This window comes from Cervus elaphus, chromosome 2, assembly GCF_910594005.1.
Source record: "Cervus elaphus chromosome 2, mCerEla1.1, whole genome shotgun sequence".
NCBI lineage: Eukaryota > Metazoa > Chordata > Mammalia > Artiodactyla > Cervidae > Cervus > Cervus elaphus.
The window spans coordinates 31615360-31629547 of record NC_057816.1 but is presented as its reverse complement, the minus strand read 5'-3'; the positions used below and the strand labels follow the sequence as shown (position 1 = coordinate 31629547).

Genomic DNA, 14188 nt, shown 5'->3' with positions numbered 1-14188 from the left:
TTCTCCTTGGGAAGAAACTCTGCCATTGTAACTAACCTCCCATTTGTGGGTTATGGGTCTTGAGTATAATGCAGCTCCACCCCTCCTATCTAATTGTGATTTCTTCTTTATATCTTTAGTTGTAGAAGATCTTTTCTGCTAGTCTTCAAGTAGTTCTCATAGTTGCTCTGTAAACAGTTGTAATTTGGGAGGAGGTGAGCTCAGGGCCTTCCTACTCTGACATCTTGGCCCTTCCCTAGAAAAAAACAGCTTATGGAGAAGTTTACAATGGAGAGATCTAGCTGACACCACCTGAATCTGCTGATCAGTCTTAACTTGCTAACAGTGAGATCACCAGATGGTATGTGCTTCTTGAGATTCCCCCCAATGGAAAACAGAACCTGAATCTAACAAGCCTTTTAGGACTAACCTCCAGTTTACATGAAATACAGGAGGTAGAGCCTCAAGTTTAAGTGATGCCACAAGGACATAAACAGATAAACTCAGAATATATCCATAGGATAGTCTATAGAACAATTGAACTAATTTAATCAGGAAATCAATGGCATAAAGAAAAATTAAAAGTTGGGGCAAGGTTTTTCCTCTTCTGGGGAAGGCATCTAGAGGCATTCAGGATGGTGCAGCGTCTGACGTACTGTCGTAGGCTGTCCTACAATACAGCTTCTAACAAAACCAGGCTGTCCCGAACCCCTGGTAATAGAATTGTTTACCTTTATACCAAGAAGGTTGGGAAAGCACCAAAATCCTCATGTGGTGTGTGCCCAGGCTGACTCAGAGGCGTTCGTGCTGTGAGACCTAGAAGTTCTAAAACGAAGAAACACGTCAGCCGAGCCTATGGTGGTTCCGTGTGTGCTAAATGTGTCCGGGACAGGATCAAGCGTGCTTTCCTTATTGAAGAGCAGAAGATCGTTGTGAAAGTGTTGAAAGCACAAGCACAGAGTCAGAAAGCTAAATAAAAAATGAACCATTTTTGAGTAATAATAAAAAAAAAAAGTTGGGGCAAGGTGAGGAGAGATTGTTCTAGATTTAGAAAGACTCAAAAGATATAACCATCAAACACAAAATATAGAACTCACCTGGATCCTGATTCTAATGAGCCAACTATAAAAATATATATTTCTTTAGATATATAGTCCAAGAATAAGATGATATCAAAGAATTACCACTCCTGTTAGGTGTGTTTCTGGCAGAGTGGTTTTATAAGACAATATTCATATATTAGAAATGTGAAATGAAGTATCTAGAGGAGAAATAATGAGGGCTTTAAAGTACTTTCACAGAAAAATAAGAAGATAGATAAGGCAAGTGTGGCAAAATCCTAATTATTATTGAATTGGATGATGGGTATATTTTGTACTATTCTCTCCAATTTTATTTATTTGAAATTTTTTTGTATTAAAAAAGATAGTGGAGGGAATTCCCTGGCTGTCCAGTGTTTAGAATCTGACGCTTCCATTGCTTTAGCCTAGGGTTCAGTCCCTGGTTGGGGAACTAAGAACCTGTAAACCTCACAGCATGGCCAAAAAGAAAAAATCTTCAGGATGATAATTCAGTCTGACCCTTGAAAGTCAATGGAGCAAATAAATAGAAAAACTTTTTTGCAGAACAGACTATCTTGCTGTTCTTTAGTTGTCAACTCACACTATTTGGTAAAAGCACATCTGATGTCCGTGATCACACCTTGGGTGATGTGATCATGGTGAAAGGAAGGGCTGTTGCTGGTGTAACAATTCTTTCTCTCTCACATCTTTTTTTGCTGACACCTGAGATGGCACCTCAGCACCTCCAAGCAGGGTACAGAGCAGTTTGAAATGTTCTTTTGCATCCAAAAACTGCTAATCACACTCAATGTCTTTGCTGATTCACTGAGGAAGAGCTTTTGACCCTGTAAATAGATCTCAAGATTTAAATGGGGACTTTGGAGAAGTTAACAAGCATTTTGTCCGTATCCCACTTTTCCTGACAGTTCCTCTATGCTTGCTCTGTTTGAGTAAGGGTGCTGGATGAAGGAAGAAGACTTTTTTTTTTTTCAGATGGATTATAAAAATCAGGGATGCAAATGCAGCCAAGTGTGTGGCCCCCTCGCCATTCCAGAACCTGGAGTAGGCAGACATCACAAAATGATCACAGTTTTCTTTCTCTGGACTCTTCTTGCCATGCTACTCCAAGTAGCACCATATTGATGAAATTGTTACCAAACCAAATTTGGGGCCACTCGACTGCACTTAGTAAAGCCAATCTACTGACACCAGGTTGCCATGAAGCAAAATGTACAGTTTATTGCAGGGGCCAAGCAAGGAGTCCAGGCAGCTAGTTTAAAAAACCTGGCTTCTCCAGTGTGCTCAGGAGAAGATTTTTAAAGACAGGGTGAAGGAAGGGGAGCTATGGGGTGTATGATCAGGTCCTAGGCATTCTTCTGATTTGTTGGCAGTAAGGTAGTTGGGAATCAACATGATCAGTCTTTTGGTTCCATCCCACAAGGTCTACATGCTTGTGGACTGCACACAGATAACTTCTTCTACCTGGTGGGAGTTTCAGTATCTGCAAAACAGCTCAAAGGGTAGGGCTCAGAATATTACTTATAGCCCTTTAGGAAGAATTAAAGGTCCTTGACTTTTTAGCCATACTTAACGGCTAAAGTATTATTTTGTCTTACTTGCTGTTTTCTTTCTGCATTTCCTCACTTCTTTGATTAAATGTATTCTTTGACACTTGGGGAAGGAGGCTAAAATTTTCCTATAGACAAGAGGCAGAGAAAGGACATTGGGTGATGGGCTGTCCTGTTCTGGGAAGGTCCTATAGGGTCTTACTCGGCTACAAAACAATTCCTACTCAAAAACATCTTCAGACTAGATTATGGAGTAAAGCATTTGTGTAACTATTTTTTTTAAACTTTTACAAACAAGGAGAAAAATACCTTTAATAGGAACTCATGGAATTTAGATTAGATTGGATTTGAGGAAGAGCCTCAGGTGAGGAGACTGAAATCTGTGAATAAGTATTAGAACTATTAAGTTAATTTTCTTAAAAGGCCTTTTAAAACTGGGCAGATTCTTACTGTCTGAAATGGTCTAGGACTAATGAGGTTGACAACCATCTTTCACCCTATGTTAGTGATCTGGTGCTTCTGCCTGCCTATCCTCCTTATAACAGAATATTCTTTACTTTAAGAAAATATGTCTGTTTGCATAGGTCTGCCCCTTCTCTTCTACATGGGGTGCAGGCCTAACCAACCACATTACTCCCCATTTCCTTGAACGCAGAAGTTAACACGTGGATGGGCACATGACTCTAGCTGGGTACATTAAATTCTAGCTATAATTTTTTAGCAAGATGTCACATGGCTAGGATGCTTATGACTGGCTGCCAGTAACTGGGGAATGGAGCCAACAGTGGGAGCCCTTCATTGCCAGAGAGTGTAGTATTTTTTGTCCACAGTGGTGCTCTTGGAATTTGTGTATACCTTGCAGCCTGATGGCCCTGAGAATGTATCTGCTGTAGAGAGATACAGAGAGATTAAGAAACTCACTGAAGTGTCTCTTTGAGAGAATAAAGTGGATGTTATTTGTTTATTTTTGTGGTAGCCATTCAGGTGTTGAAGGAGCAACTTGCTGTTGTTCTGTTTCTTGCCTTCAGACAAGACCTGTGAGTAAGTCTCTTGGATAAGGTATGTGTCAGGTATACTGAGGACAAACTACATGTTTAATTAGAAAACCAGGGAGCAGAAGACAGTGTTTGGAGGAGGGGGCAGATTTTCTATGATCCCTAACAGGCATACTTATCTAATAAAACTCCATGTAACCAACTCATGAAAGTAATTGATGCCCTCCATTCCTTCTGGAAAATGTATCAGTGAAGGTATACATGTGTGCTTCTGTATCCAATGTTTACTGAGCACTTACCAAGTTTTTTAATACAGATTAACTCGTTAAATACTTAGAACAACACCATTTTGCAAGCGAGAATAATATGGCATAAGGAAGTTAAATAACTCAGCGCCAACTGAGTTAGATGCTTACCAGGATTCAGTGATGTTTGCTAACAGACTGATTTTTGCCAGGCACACATGGTATAATTTAACTAAATAAAGTGTAAATCTGTGAAGTCTGAATATAAAGAGAGATTGAGCTATTATTTCTTTTTTTTTTTTTTTTTTTTGAGCTATTATTTCTATGAAAACAAAATTGAATGTTTTGGAAAGGTTTGATAAAGGTGAGTTTCAAAAAAGGTTGCTATTGAATTAGGTCTGAGCAAGACCAACCAATATTTCCTGTCTCTATGACTTGGCCTAGTGCTGCTGTTTAGAACCCCTTGTCTCTTGTTTTTCTCCTTCAAATGCTTTCCTCCAGATTGATCTCGTCTGAGAAGACTTCTCAGGTAGACTGAGTTTTACTAGTTCTGTGACTCAGCAGCAAGTTGCTTAATCTCTCTAAACCTTAGAGTCTGTATATCTGTGAGATGGCAATAATAATATTTACCTTTCAGGATAGTTGTAGAAATTAAGCGGGTTTATCTGGTCCATAGTGAGTACTCAACAAATGGCAAAATATATATATATATATATATATGGTGTGCTTGTTCTTGTGCTGGGGGCTATGGAAACAGATGAACAAGATAGTCCCTGCCTCCAGAAGCCCGAAGACCAGCACAGGACTGTCTGCTTTCGGCTCCACTTGCCCTGTGGTGAGTTGAAGCAGATTTTCACAAATGTAATTGGAAACTCTTCTAGATGTTTTCAGATGCTGACACCATTATGTCATCCAGCTTCTCAGCATTTGAATAACATCCTGAAGGCCTGAAATGCATTGGCACAAAGGCTTTCTTTTCTTTCTTTTTTTAAATTTATTTGCTTATTTGACTGCATCAGGTTGGGTCTTAGTTGCCGTGCTCAGGCTTAATTTTCCCCAAGGCATGTCTTCTTGGATCAGGGGATGCAGACCAGGCATGAACCCGCATCCCCTGCATTGCAAGGCAGATTCTTTACCACTGGGCTGCCAGGGAAGTCCCCAGAGGCTTTCTTATATTTTGTCACTAAATGATCTGTCCTGAAGCCTAAAGAGGCCATTGGAATGGCTTCAAGAGGCACAGGTTCCAAATCATGGAGGCTACATGGAGCAGGCTCTGGAATTTCCCCAGGTTGGATTCAAAGCATGGCTCTTTGACCTCAGGAAACTTACACAATAATTCTGAGTATCAATTTCTTCCTCAGAAAAATGGGGGTTAATGATTCTCACTTTATAGAAGGTAACAAGAAGCAGATGAGATGACGTGTCAAGTGTTGAGCACAGTACTTGGCATATGGTCAATACCTAATAAATGTTAGTTTCTAATAGGTGAATGTAAATAGATAGGAATGTGGTGGGCACACAGCTAACCTGTGAGCTAAGGAATTGCAAGTAAGCCTTTCTTCAACACTTTCTTCTTGCTGTCATCACAAAGACTCTAGTCTGGATAGCCCATTGGTCTGACCCTGCACACAGTCTTTTCTTAGTCTTCCAGTGGAAATGACTAATACTCAAATTCTTATTCCATTATTTAGCTTGCAGGATTGTCTTGAGTGAAATAATCAGCCTCTAGCAGCCTCAGTTTGTTTATAAATGCAGATACAACTGCCAACCTTGCAAGAATTATGAAAAGAATTGAAATAATGAAAAACATGTAAGACAGTGCTGACCCTCACAGATATTTGGTGGATTGTGGCTAGTTACAGTAGGAGGCCTCTATCTAAACTAAAAGTTGGTCAAGTGATCAAAAAAGTTGATTAAAGCAGGAAATCTTTTTAAAAAATCTTTTGGCCGTGCCACACATGATGTAGGATCTTAGTTCCCCAGCCTGGGATAGAAACTGTGCCTCCTGCACTGGAAGCGCAGAATTGTAACCACTGGACTACCAGGGAAGTCTCTAAAGCAGGAAATCTTAAAAAAATAACATACAATCTTTCCTTCCCTCCCCATGCCTTCCCAGTACCACTGAGTTCATCGGACCTATTAACTTCATCCCTAATAGCAGCTCCCATCCCCATTCCTGGCCTGTGTGATAGACATGAGTCACCTACCTACAAAGTCCAGAAATTCTGCTCCATACATAAAGTTTGGTTTGCAGCCTTGCAGATTTTTTCTGCTCCGAGACCAGATAAATGACCACAGGCCAGAGTAGGATGAGAAGAGAGTGGGGGTGGCATTCACCACAGATCACAGAAGAGGAAGATGTGGCGAAGTCTGAAATGGGGGGAGGTGGAGGTGGGGAAGCCATGAAGTGGAAACTGCTTTGGTGATCAGCTGTCCCTCATGCTGCTCTCTGGAGTGAACCCTGCACAGCCTGCAGAATTAGGCTGCCCCTGAGCATCTGATTTGGAATGAGTTCTTTTGCCCTGGAGGTCATGGCAAGCTCTCCTTTCCCATCTGACCTTTCACATATTACAACATTGACTCTTGTCAGCCCCAGAACATAGGGAGAGGAGATGTGGCTTCCTGGAGGAGTTATAATGTCCTGAAGGGAAATCCTTACCCCCTTGTAAAAGTGGGACTAGACAGAACCAGTTTGACCAGGCCTCTGTGTTGGAATGATGGTGGAATATCCTCCCCTCTTTTTATCTATATTGCAAATTGCAAACAGTATGGATTTAGGGCTCTGTGTTTCTAAGTCAAATTGGAAGCTACTCTGATTCTGAAATGGGAGTTATATAGTCAATGCAAAATTCACCTGCCAAAGATGACACTCATATTATAATCAACATTTCTGATGTAGTTGTTCTTACAACTTATAATTAGATCTTGTTGTCAGGGGGAAAAAAAAACTTGAAGAAAGCAGCTGTGTTTTGGTGCTATTCAGGTCTGTGACTGACCCAGTTTTTATTAAAAATGTGGGACTGGTGTTTGTCACATCTTTGCACCCTGCTCACACTCTTGTAAGATGAGTGTTGAGAAGTGTTTTCTGATCTGTGAGCATATGGAGGAGGAAGGGCATTGTTGCTGAAAGCATTGATCAGCTCTCAAGCAAAATTCCAGAGGCATAGCAGTTCCTGAGATTTACCTTCACATCCTGAAAGGAAGATGGTAAAATAGACCTCTATAAATAGATGAGTTTTAGAGGTAAATAAGAGAGGATGTTCTTTATGCTGTGTTCTCAATGTTTTTGCCGCCATTACCCTCATGATAGACATGAGCTATAGAGTCGAAACAGTCATCAGTCCTCCCATCCCATCCCTGGGTACAGAGAATCTGGTTGCCAGGATATCCCTCCAAAGCTTGCAAGGAAGTTGGTGGTTTATTTTAAAGAAAGGGAATGAATTAGGACTCTTCTCTGGTGTTTGGATTTTAGACTCTCCAAATATAATGGCTGATTCTCTACCTGCTATTTATGAAACAAAGCTTTAAGCCTCCCAACCACCCTCCCACACAGAAGTCACAGGCAACTCTCCTCTCTCCTCATTCTCAAGGGTGTATAGACAATCAAAGATGACTAGGACAAGATAAGCTAACAGATAAAATAATAATACTGTAGGAAGCAGAGATAACTCAGGGGAACAAACCAAAACATGAAATAAACATTTAAAAGAATCATCTAATCAGTATCCTCATAAAAGATGGTACATCCACAAAATAAGAACAGATTGATATGAAAAAGGAAAATGTCAGAGTGCAAAATTGAGGCTTTCCTAAAGTCGACAATAATCCTGACAATTTGTATGACCTTACAGATAATGATATGTGAGGCAGAAAGAAACTTTTCTAAACTATCAGCTACAGAGAGTGAATTTTGATCACCATAAAGGCAAGACTGATAATAGCCAGGACATGGAAGCAACCTAGATGCCCATCAGCAGATGAATGGATAAGGAAGCTGTGGTACATATACACCATGGAATATTACTCAGCCATTAAAAAGAATTCATTTGAACCAGTCCTAATGAGATGGATGAAGCTGGAGCCCATTATACAGAGTGAAGTAAGCCAGAAAGATAAAGAACATTACAGCATACTAACACATATATATGGAATTTAGAAAGGTGATAACGATAACCCTATATGCAAAACAGAAAAAGAGACACAGAAATACAGAACAGACTTTTGAACTCTGTGGGAGAAGGTGAGGGTGGGATATTTCAAAAGAACAGCATGTATACTATCTATGGTGAAACAGATCACCAGCCCAGGTGGGATGCATGAGACAAGTGCTCGGGCCTGATGCACTGGGAAGACCCAGAGGAATCGGGTGGAGAGGGAGGTGGGAGGGGGGATCGGGATTGGGAATACATGTAAATCTATGGCTGATTCATATCAATGTATGACAAACCCACTGGGAAAAAAATAATAATAAAAATAAATAAATAAATAAATAAATTTCCAAAAAAAAAAAAAAAAGGCAAGACTGACTTATCTTTCTCTCTATTGAAAATGATATTATAAGATAATTGTCCTATGAAGAGGTTATCGAGAAATAAAGTTGTAGGCAAAAAAGTATAAACAGGTGTGTCAGCGTTTAATATCTGTGATTTGTTGTAATTTTTTTTCTCACTCTAAATAAAAATTTTCTGTCAGATATAATTTTATATTCACAATTTAATATTCTTTTCTTAAAGAGGGCTTCCCTTCCTCTCATCACCAACTGTCTAACTTTCAGGGCCCACAAGGCCTGGGTGTGCCCCTGGCAGTGAGCTACATTGCCTGCAGATAGAACAGAGAAGATGCCAAACAAACTGCAGAAGGGCATATACCACAAGATTTCAATTCAAATACCTTTCAAATACACAACTCTCATGGTGTGTGTGTTCAGTTGCTCAGTCATGTCTGACTCTTTGTGATGCCACGGACTGTAGCCCACAAGACTGCTCTGTCCATGGAATTTTCCAGGCAAGAATTTTGGAGTCGGTTGCCATTTCCTACTCCAGGGGATCTTCCCGACCCAAAGATCGAACTCGCATCTCTTGCGTCTTCTGCATTGGCAGGTAGATTCCTTACCACTTTGATACCTAGGAAGCCCAGAGCTCTCACTATTGATTACAGCTACATATACAGGTAGTAAAAGTGTGAAAATATAGACTAGGAGATGCACATCCAATTTGTGAGGATAGTTGCTTTGAAGTATGGAGTGCTCTATTTTTTACTTATTTTCTGAAGCAAAAATGAAAAAAATGTTAGCATGTACTTACTTTGAATGGTGGGCATGTGGATATTATTTCATTCTCAGTGATTTTCTCTTCTCCATAAATTGTACAGTTGTAGTCAGATTCGCTCAGAATTTGGAAGGCATTGTTGATAGTCTTCTGGTTTTCAGGTCATCCTTTGCAGGTGACCTGATTTTCCTTTCTTTTTCTTTGTGGTTCTACTATTTCAGAACAATCTGTCTGAGCATGGACTTTGAGTCCCTCCTTATGCTAGACTTTCATGAACATTCCAACTTGAGGACTCATGTCCTTCAGCTCCAAATATTTCATTACTGTTAGTTCTCTGTCAATTTTGTCCTTGCCATTTCTGCTGTCCTTCTTTCTTTTTTTAATCTGCTGTCTTTCTTGATCTCTTGTTAGTCAAATGTTAAACTTTGTATTTTTGTCTCACATTTTATGCAGATTCCACCCCCCATCTTTTTTTTATTTTATTTTATTTTTTATTTATTTATTTTTATTATTTTTTTTTTCCCAGTGGGTTTTGTCATACATTGATATGAATCAGCCATGGATTTACATGTATTCCCCGTCCCGATCCCCGCTCCCACCTCCCTCTCCACCTGATTCCTCTGGGTCTTCCCAGTGCATCAGGCCCGAGCACTTGTCTCATGCATCCCACCTGGGCTGGTGATCTGTTTCACCATAGATAGTATACATGCTGTTCTTTTGAAATATCCCACCCTCACATTCTCCCACAAAGTTCAAAAGTCTGTTCTGTATTTCTGTGTCTCTTTTTCTGTTTTGCATATAGGGTTATCGTTATCACCTTTCTAAATTCCATTTATATGTGTTAGTATGCTGTAATGTTCTTTATCTTTCTGGCTTACTTCACTCTGTATAATGGGCTCCAGCTTCATCCATCTCATTAGGACTGGTTCAAATGAATTCTTTTTAATGGCTGAGTAATATTCCATGGTGTATATGTACCACAGCTTTTTTATCCATTCATCTGCTGATGGGCATCTAGGTTGCTTCCATGTCCTGGCTATTATAAACAGTGCTGCGATGAACATTGGGGTGCACGTGTCTCTTTCAGATCTGGTTTCCTCAGTGTGTATGCCCAGAAGTGGGATTGCTGGGTCATATGGCAGTTCTATTTCCAGTTTTTTAAGAAATCTCCACACTGTTTTCCATAGCGGCTGTACTAGTTTGCATTCCCACCAACAGTGTAAGAGTCCACCCCCCATCTTATGGGAGGTTTCTTTTCCACCTTACAACACTTTGGTTAAAAACTTTGGCACTTATATTTTTGTTTTCTGACATTATTTCCCTTTTTCATAGCATCCTGTTTTTATTTTATAGATGCTTTGTCTTCTGTGAGGATACTAATTAAATTGTTTGAATTATAACAGTTGTTTCTATTTTGCATTATTTTGTGGATGTAGTAGTTTAAACACATGTACTAACATGGATTTTTCTTTAAAGAGTCAAAGTATAGTTAGAGAGCCTACCCATTATAAAGTTGTTCGAATTTTACCATGTAGATACAGAAACATTTCAAGATTCTAAAATATATTTTCAAAACTTGGTTGAGAAACCTGAACGCAAACAAAATGAAGAAAGTTTATTCAAAAAGTTGATGAAACTCTAATATGTCATTTCCCCCTAATATATCATTTTTAACTGAAATTTGAAAAAATATTTTTAAAGGTTTTAATAAAAAAAAAAGAGAAATGAGTCCTAATTTGGATGTGTGTACAATTTCATACAGATTATGGTATAATAAATATGTACTTGGTCTTTGTCACTAGTTCCTGGCACGGATTTCCTAAAACCATCGAAAATTTCCTGAGTGATCGGATTATCTTTTGTTGTTCATTGGAGCCCCTTTCAACCACACTTGAGTTTATACTAATGAGATGACTCAGAATGGGGTTCCTAAGTGGCTTTGGAATAGAGGCCAGTCAGCAGAAAGAACAATCAATTTTATTTCCCCTTTCATCCCCAGTCTCTGACTTCCTGGAAAGTGATAGGGACTAGAGACTGGGTTATAAAAACTCTTGGACCACAAGACTAAGAGAGTTTCTGAGGTGGTGAATACATCCTTGTTTTCAGGAGTGGCAAAGCCTGACTCCCTGGGCGCAGAGGTTACTATGTACCAGACCTCAATCTATGTACCTCCTCATCTGGCTGTTCATTTGTATCCTTTATAATAGAGTGTAGGAATAAGTTTAGCACTTTCCTGAGTTCTATAAGTCATTCTAGTGAATTATCAAACCTGAACAAGGGTATTATGGGAACCACTGAATTTATAACCTCCTGGGAAAAAGTGTAGATAGCCTGGGTACACTATTAGAAGCCAGAAGACAAGGAAACTCATTGATGTGGTCTCATAGTCAGTTCTGGAGGCACAGAGCAGACTGGAAAAGTGTGGAAAGAGGATCTGGAGAACTAACAAGAAATTTGGCACACCCCTTGCCTGGGAGTTATGCTGTTTAATGCAATAACCTTGTCTATCTTATACTTCACTGTGCCCTAGTGCCTAGAACAAACCTGATGCATGGTAGTAATAGCTAACGTTCACTGGCTGTTTATCATATCTTGGGTACTTGGGCTTTCAGTTCCGTTCAGTAGGCAGTTGTGTCTGATTCTTTGCAACCCCATGGACTGCAGTACGCCAGGCCTCCCTGTCCATCACCAACTCCCGGAGTTTACTCAAAGTCATGTCCATTGAGTCAGTGATGCCATCCAACCATCTCATCCTCAGTCGTTCCCTTCTCCTCCTGCCTTCAATCTTTCCCAGCATCAGGGTCTTTTCCAATGAGTCAGCTCTTCACATCAAGTGGCCAAAGTATGGGAGTTTCAGCTTCAGCATCAGTCCTTCCAATGACTATTCAGGATTGATTTCCTTTAGGATGGACTGGTTGGATCTCCTTGTAGTCCAAGGGACTCTCAAGAGTCTTCTCCAACACCACAGTTCAAAAGCATCAATTCTTCGGTGCTCAGCCTTCATTATAGTCCAACTCTCACACCCATACATGACTATTGGAAAAACCATAGCTTTGACTAGATGGACCTTTGTCAGCAAGGTGATGTCTCTACTTTTTAATATGCTGTCTAGGTTGGTCATAACTTTTCTTCCAAAGAGCAAGAATCTTTTAATTTCATGGCTGCAGTCACCATCTGCAATGATTTTGGACTTTACATGTATTAAATTGTTTAGTCTTCACGTCAACTGTATTAAGTATTACTATTAGGTATTATTATCACCAGTTTCTTGATGATGAAACAGGCACAGAGAAGGCTAGATTTTACCAATCTGGACTCCAACCCAGATCACTTGCCTCTGTGACCGTCAACCTTAAAAAAAAACAAAACAAAAACTTTTCCAGCTTTATTGAGGTATAATCGACACATAATAACAATTGTGCAAATTTAAGGTGTAAAAATATGTTATTTGATACATTTATAAATTGCAAAATGATTACCATCATAGTACTTGTCACCACCTTCATCCATTGATATTGTTGCCATTTGTTTTTTGTAGTAAGAACATTTGAGATACACTCTGTATCAAGTATGTGATACAGCATTATTATCTATAATCAGTAGGCTGTGCATTAGATCCCCAAACTTATTAATATTATCACTGAAAGTTTGTACCCTTTGAACAATATCTCCCCCTTACTTCCACCCCCAACTCCTGGTAACCACCACTCTACTCTCCATGACACTCACTCTGAATCGCCATATTATGGTGCTCAACAAAAGTTACTCTCTTCTTATGCAACATCACTTCTTATACCTAGTACCTACCCATGTCTTTTCTTTCCTCAAACTATGACTTTCTCTTAAAAACATGCTCCTTCAGAGAGTTAACACCCTGCCAATTATTTCTAGCATATAGCACATCTTCAAACTGAAAAAGAGTAGGACTGTTAAGTTCTGGATTTGGGGTAAGAAAATAAATCCACAGGAGTGACCAGTTATTACAATAGAATGAGTTCGCTCAGATTTTCTAGGATAGATATATTTTGGCTGCTTGACAGATTATATTATCAACCTGCCAAAATAACTTTCATGTATCTGGTGAAATCTTGGAGAAGCAATAGGGAAAAGAGGTTCATGAATTTACTTGATAGGAGGCCACACAAAGAAAATAATAATAGACATCATTTACTTTATTTTGGGTGTATGATTATCTCATTTAATTAAAAAAATTCTTATTGGAGTATAGTTGCTTTATAATGTTGTATTAATTTCTGCTGTGCAGCAAAGTGAATCAGTTATATGTACACATATATCCCCTCTTTTTAGGATTTCCTTCCCATTTAGGTCGCCACAGAGCATTGAGTAGAGTTCCCTGTGTTATACAATAGGATCTCATTAGTTATCTATTTCGTACATAGTAGTATATATATTGAGGTTTCTCTAGTGGCTCAGTGGTAAAGAATCTGCCTGCAATGCAGGAGATGCAGGAGATGCGGGTTTTATCCTTGGGTTGGGAAGATCTCCTGGAGCAGGAAATGGCAACCCACTCTAGTATTCTTGCCTGGGACAAGGACAGAAGAGCCTGGTGGGAGTGACGGAGTCATGGAGTCCATGGAGTCGCAAAGAGTTGGACATGATTTAGCATTTAAACAGTAATAAAGTTTATATATGTCAATCCCAATCTCCTTATCTCATTTAATTTAAAAAAATTTAGTTTTAACGTTGACCAACATCTCTTTTTACTCCTCACTCAAAGCCATGGCAACCATCATTCTGTACTCTGTTTCTATGAGTTTGACCTTTTTTTTTTTTTTAAAGATTCCACATATAAGTGAGATCATGCAGTATTTGTCTTTCTATCTGACTTATATCACTTACAGTAATACCATCAAGGTCCCTCTATATTGCAAGTAGAAGGATTTCCTTCTTTTTACAGCTGAATTAAAAACTCACTCACTCTCTCTCTCTCTCTCTCTCTCTATATATATATATATATCACATTTTATTCATCCATTCATCTGTTGACAGACACTCAGGTTTTTCTACATCTTGGCTATTGTAAATAGTGCTACAATGAACATTAGGATGCAA

The 14188-nt window shown here is 39.3% G+C and overlaps 1 pseudogene; it reads left to right on the top strand.

Moving 5' to 3' along the window:
- The first annotated feature begins 587 nt into the window (after positions 1-587).
- On the top strand, positions 588-1031 carry LOC122705620 (annotated as a pseudogene).
- Positions 1032-14188: the final 13157 nt, after the last annotated feature.